Source organism: Bombus pyrosoma, linkage group LG3 (genome assembly GCF_014825855.1).
Source record: "Bombus pyrosoma isolate SC7728 linkage group LG3, ASM1482585v1, whole genome shotgun sequence".
Lineage (NCBI taxonomy): Eukaryota > Metazoa > Arthropoda > Insecta > Hymenoptera > Apidae > Bombus > Bombus pyrosoma.
In genome coordinates this window covers 59,490-65,422 of record NC_057772.1, presented here as the reverse complement: position 1 = coordinate 65,422, position 5,933 = coordinate 59,490, and the positions used below count along the sequence as shown (strand labels likewise).

The 5,933-nt window shown below is 36.5% G+C and overlaps 1 long non-coding RNA gene across 2 annotated transcripts; it reads left to right on the top strand.

Moving 5' to 3' along the window:
* Window positions 1-1,342, top strand: LOC122566379. Of its 2 annotated transcripts, none has more exons than XR_006316486.1 (4): window positions 1-427; window positions 819-899; window positions 969-1,091; window positions 1,199-1,342. It is a non-coding gene; the product is annotated as an uncharacterized LOC122566379 (long non-coding RNA). The 2 variants fall into 2 exon arrangements; XR_006316485.1 differs by having other exon boundaries at window positions 1-609.
* The last annotated feature ends 4,591 nt before the right edge of the window (window positions 1,343-5,933 follow it).

Sequence of the window (5,933 nt, the reverse complement as noted above, 5' to 3'; positions counted from 1 at the left end):
CACAAAAGGCAATATGGCGACAGTCTAAATTCTTTTCGAGAGTCATCCATAACATTGTACTTATATTGCATTTTAATTACTTGTAAAATATTTTCGCGTGTGTTACTTATATACTGATAGAACAGTTTCTCAACTTTAGGTGCTCCATTATGATGCCTGCCGATGGTGTATTTCGTGGATGGTTTTTATTACATGCTGTATTTTATTTTATGTATTATTAGTTGGTTGCAGTTTTAGTTTTAATTTTTGTTATCTTTTTCGTTTTTGTTTTAGTGCGGCTCTGCGCTCTACATTCTGTATAGTAATTTTAACTCACACATAATTTGTCTAAACTCTCCAAATTCAAACAAAACCCCTAACAAATTTTAATGTATTTTAGGATGTAAGGTAGAAGCAAGCCAATCACAATGCCTCTTATATGTATTTAGTAAGTTATGATTATCTGTATTAATGTTCTCTGCTCAAATATCTAATCCTTTGTGTAAATAGACCTCTGAATATGTTCTAATGATGCGTGTCAATCATGATGTCTCTTGTCTTGTAATTATTTATTAATTTATACAAGTGATGTTTCGTAGCTATGAATCTCTATTAATCCATTCTATTAAGGTAAGTCATCCACTAAGTATAAATTTTCTATTGTACTATTTCAATATCTATATTGTAGATTATACTTAAATAATTTTTAGTTTGTATACTATTGAGGTTCACTGATAGAGGAACGAGTGGATGAATTTGTAATAAAAAAAATATATTGAAATAAGCATAGGTATAAGTACAGATATAGCGTATATTAATCCAGATCCTTACTCTTACAGTGTTACAATACAATAGGGAGCCATCATAGGGAGCAAGTTCACATATTTATAGCAAAGGACATTACCAAAAAGTTAACCTTGGTGTGTACCTCTAGCTGAAGGCTACAAGAAACAGTAATAGAAATCTACTTATAGCTCGTTTGTTTCTAGACGTTGTAACTCAAAGCGAAATTTATATTCAAAGGCACAATAATATGGACCTTTTCTTATTTTCACTAAATTCTACTCTCTTCATAACAGCGGTCTGCAGGTCACGGATATACAAAAGAAAAGGTGTTTAATGTTAATAATTTAAGTTATTTTATATATCATTTATATTATATAATTATCATGCTACTAATTATTCCTTGCAATTAATAATTAATGAATTAATTTTCTAGGTATGGAGCAATGAATGACTCATCATTAAATATGGACCTTCCATCATTATTTTTAATTCGTTTTACAATATATTACGTATGTATATGTTTATGTACCAGTATATTATTATATTAATTACAGACTTTAAATTTTGAATTTTAATAATTACATAATATTACTACTTAATTGAACTTTTTTTTTAATTTATAACTTTTATTTATATTTAACCTTAATGTTAATATTTAATTCTTCCACGATGTATGTTATTATTAAAATTCACCTTATGTCAACGAACTGTACCTGATGAGTCATTGTTTCTTCAAACGCTTTTTAGATACTTCACTATTTCTATATTCAATTTTAGTATGGATTAAAATTTATATTTCCATTCTTTTTATTGTTTAATAGTTTGACATTGTATTATTTTAACCCATATGATCTTGTTTAACGTTAATAGTTTAAATTATTTTATTTTATTATCTTTCCATACTCATTTTTGTTGCTTCCTTAATTATTTATAACTGTGAATGTATAATAATCGATAATTATAATAATTATTTCCTATTATTAATTTATTTGGTTATTAACTCAATCATATTCATCGATTTCTTTATTTTATACTATGTATATATCTTCTATCATTTGTATGAAATAATTATGATGCTACCAATTATTCCTTGCCGCTAACGATTAATTAATTAATTTATAATTAACTTGCTTTTTTAGTATGAAACGATAAATAACTCATCAATAAATATGGACATTCCAATGTTATTTTTAAATTGTTTTACAGTAGTATCATATGTATGTTACTATTTATCAGTATATATTTAAGTCTTCGTCTTACCAGTCCCAAAGTATACCACCTACTACGGGAAGACACGAGATATCTGCTTTTTCTCACGTACGATGCTTCCTGCTAGCAACTTTCTCTCAAGGGCAGTTAGAATCCTTTCCCAACGACCAACACAAAAATTTTCCAATTAACAACGACGTCCATTTCCCTCACATTCCGTACCAAAGCTTTCCTCAACGAATCCGATGATCTCGCATCCTTAGGCACACCCCATCACAGTTTTCCTTCGCAGCATCATCGTGACAAAAAGTGAGTCGTTACCCTTCAGCCGTTACATACAGTCGTCACACAACGGTCGTTACAGTCGCATGGTCAGAGTCAATCATCAATTCAAGTTTTCGGTATCTCGCGCAATCATCGTCCGAACTCACATCGCATCAAAACACATCGACTAGTAGTCGAACTGTTAACCGCGAATCGCAACCGATATTAGTAACAGCGAGTTCTGCACATCAGTGTACACATAGAATATATGGTTAATAAATATTTATCGTTAAATATATTCGAGTGTTCCTTCAGCACTTATCACGACCTAATCACCTCAATATATATGTTGTTATTAAAATTTATCTTATGTCAACGAACTTTACCTGATGAGTCATTGTATTTTCAGACGTTTTTCAGATTCTTAACTGTTTTTATACTTAATCTTAATTTGGATTTTAATTTAGATTTCTATTTTTTTTATTGTTTAATAGTCTTACATTGTATTATTTTTACCTATATGACCTTGTGTTCCGTCCTGTGGCTTGCCACACAAAGCGGACTCTATTTGTCGGGCAAGATGGTTGCCAGATGTCTAATCATCTTCATTGTATACCTCCAACAAGCTAAGGATCCGCCATAAATTTTAGGATTTTTCTAGTTAAGGTCCTTCAAACCGAACAAATATCTATTAACTTTAAGTGGTCCTTAAAATTATTATCTACTCCGGGATGATACGGGAAATCTAGTTTTTCTCACGTATGATGCTTCCCGCTAGCAACTTTCCCTCGGAGGCGATTGGCACCCTTCCCCACCCACCAACCTGTTAAATTATCCAATTAACAGTGACGTCTATTTTCCTCACATTTTTAATGAAAACTTGCCCTTAACGAATCAAGTTATTTCGTGTCTTTAGACCCACCTATCATGTTTTCCTCCGCAGCATCATAGTTACAGAAAGTTCAGTTGGTCTACATTTTTTGACCAGGCACCATTTGAACTTACCTTGTGTACTCTGCTCAGGCACTATCGTAACTTATTATCTATCAATCGATATCTGAATTATTCTCTATGAACTTGTGTCTTGCAAGAAGAGATTGTTGGAATAAAGTGTAAATTGTAACCTGTTAACTTAGTGTTATACTTATTCAATCACCTCTATTATTCTAACCGAAATAGGGGATTGATTATTTCGTGGCGTCGATTGTATAATCGTAACGGGAATTTACGACTCTCGTTGACGCGCTTCCTCGTGAACGGTCAGACATTTTTGTCCTTCGAGCCGAATTACGTGTCAAGTGAAAGTGTACACGCCAGTGACATCCATTACCATACAGCGCCACGTGAATCCACCACAACTAGCAGTGGAACCTTTACCACTACAGCGAAGTCAGTGACGTCAGAGGCCGTCGCCTTTGAAGAGGTATAACCCTTTGGTCGAGGAACGCAACCACACAGTCTCCCGCCGCAGCTGGACAATCATCAGTGTAGCAAGTTCCAACAACGACGAAATCTCGTAACGACATGGTAAGCTCTCTAATTGCTTCGCCAATTCCTATTCTCTCCACAATACCAATCACCTCCAAAAGAATTTCGACTACGTCAAAAATCAACTCCCTGCGACGAAAACGCGATAAACATCTCGACAACATCCTAAACATCATAAAGGAAGGCATCGACGAGTACAAACAGTCCAACAATCATAACTTTAGTTTTTTCAAATCATATCAAGCCTGTGACGGATCGGTAACAAAAGGACGCCGACAGGTAGAGGACATCAACGCGAACGTAACGCCTCCCGGCCGATCCGGGTATCCAACCGTCAACACCAGAGGGCTACTACGACGACAACGAGTCTGTCTCTTTCGCTAGCGGACGAATATACACAAGCATAATACAAATACCGCAGCTAGCGAGACTCCCTCTGCGTCTAAAGCAGGGACTACCGGATATAGCCTTACTGGCGAGTCCACCGGTAGTCCCGGGACGAAACGCGGCAAATTCAAAAACATCGACGACGGGCTCCGACGACGGAGGAGAGGCGCGAAAATAAAATTATGGCGGACGCACAATCCCCCATAGGTGTTATACCGATTTTTCCAGAGGTTAAATAATTGATCTTTAGTTAGGGTGAGCGTGTTTGATATTGAGGATAGCATATTAGCTTGTCGTCCAAATGTTAGTTCCAATGGGGTATATTCGGTCGTTTCGTGTACTGAAGTATTATATCCCATGCATATTAGTTTTAAATTCTCGTCCCAATCGTTTTGTCGGTCGGTCTTACAAGTTCGAATAAGATCTTTTACTACAGCATATGTTCGTTCGAGAGATCCGTTAGATTGCCGGTGGAAAGAAGTAGTTTTTATGTGTTGAATCTTGAAAGCCTTTTCAAATGTATCTATCGGTTTACATACGAAATTTCGTCCCATGTCCGTGAGGATACTTTTCGGTGCGGAAAATATGTACACATAGTGATCCAAAAGTTCGTTAATGATCGAATTGGCTGTTTGATCTTTTAAAGGTATGAGAACGAGATATTTGGTTAATTGATCTTGGATAGATAGGATAAATTGGTTGCTTTGTTTGGTTTTGGTGAGAGGTCCGATATGTCCATTGCGATTTTATCACTAGGGTTAACGGGTGTGTCAGTTATTATGGGTTGTTCTTTGGCTCTGATACTGTTTAATTTTTCTTGTTGGCAGGTTTCGCAGTTTTGTATAAATTCTGTGACATCTTGTTCTAGGTTTGTCCAGTGATGATGTTCTTGTATTCGTTTCACGGTGCGGTGTATACCTAAGTGTCCTACTATTTCGTTATGATTTTCGCGTAGTATCGTTTGCTTTTGTTCGTTATCGTAGTCTACTGGCGTATCTTGTCCAAATATTAGTTTAATTTGAGGGAATCTGGTTGTTAGAAACCTTAGCGTGAGTTGAATGTTTATCTTTTCTAATGTGATGAAGCATTTGTCGTTTATTCCTATATGCAAGTGTCCAGTTTGGTTTTTAATAAAGTGTTTAGTTAATTGATGGAAGCAGTGCTGTTCGTTAAACTCTCCTAGTTCGGTCTTTGTAATTTCCGCGTGCAGCGCAGGTCCTGCAACGGGATTTCTATGTCTACCATGCCCTCACTGGAGTTGAGACGAAGAACGAAGCCCTTACACTGAGATCAGAACTCGCCGAGTTACTTAAACTAGCCGGTTTAAACATACAGAAATGGGGATCAAACGACCGTAAACTATTACAAAGGCTCTCCGAAGAGGAGACAAACCACCAACAACATCTGGGCGATTCTCAAACCTTAAAAACGATTGGTGTATTTTGGAACTCATCCGACGATTCCATTCTTTACTCAGTCGAGGTCAGATCCACCAACTCCTGAGTCACGAAACGAATCATCAGTTCCGAGATCTACGATCCACTAGGATTGCTCGCTCTGGTGATCGTCTAGGCCAAGATGCTGCTTCAACGAGTCTGGTCATTGAAGTCCGATTGGGATGAGTCACTGCCGGCAGACTTGAATTCAGAATGGGACAAGTATTATGCCCAGTTACCACTACTAAACAATATCAGGTTGCAGCGCAAGGCAATAATGATTGAAATACACGGCTTCTGCGATGGCAGCGAAAAGGCTTACGGAGCCTGCGTGCATCTCCGAACTATTAACCCTGACGGACTCGTCTGTATACAGCTTCTAAC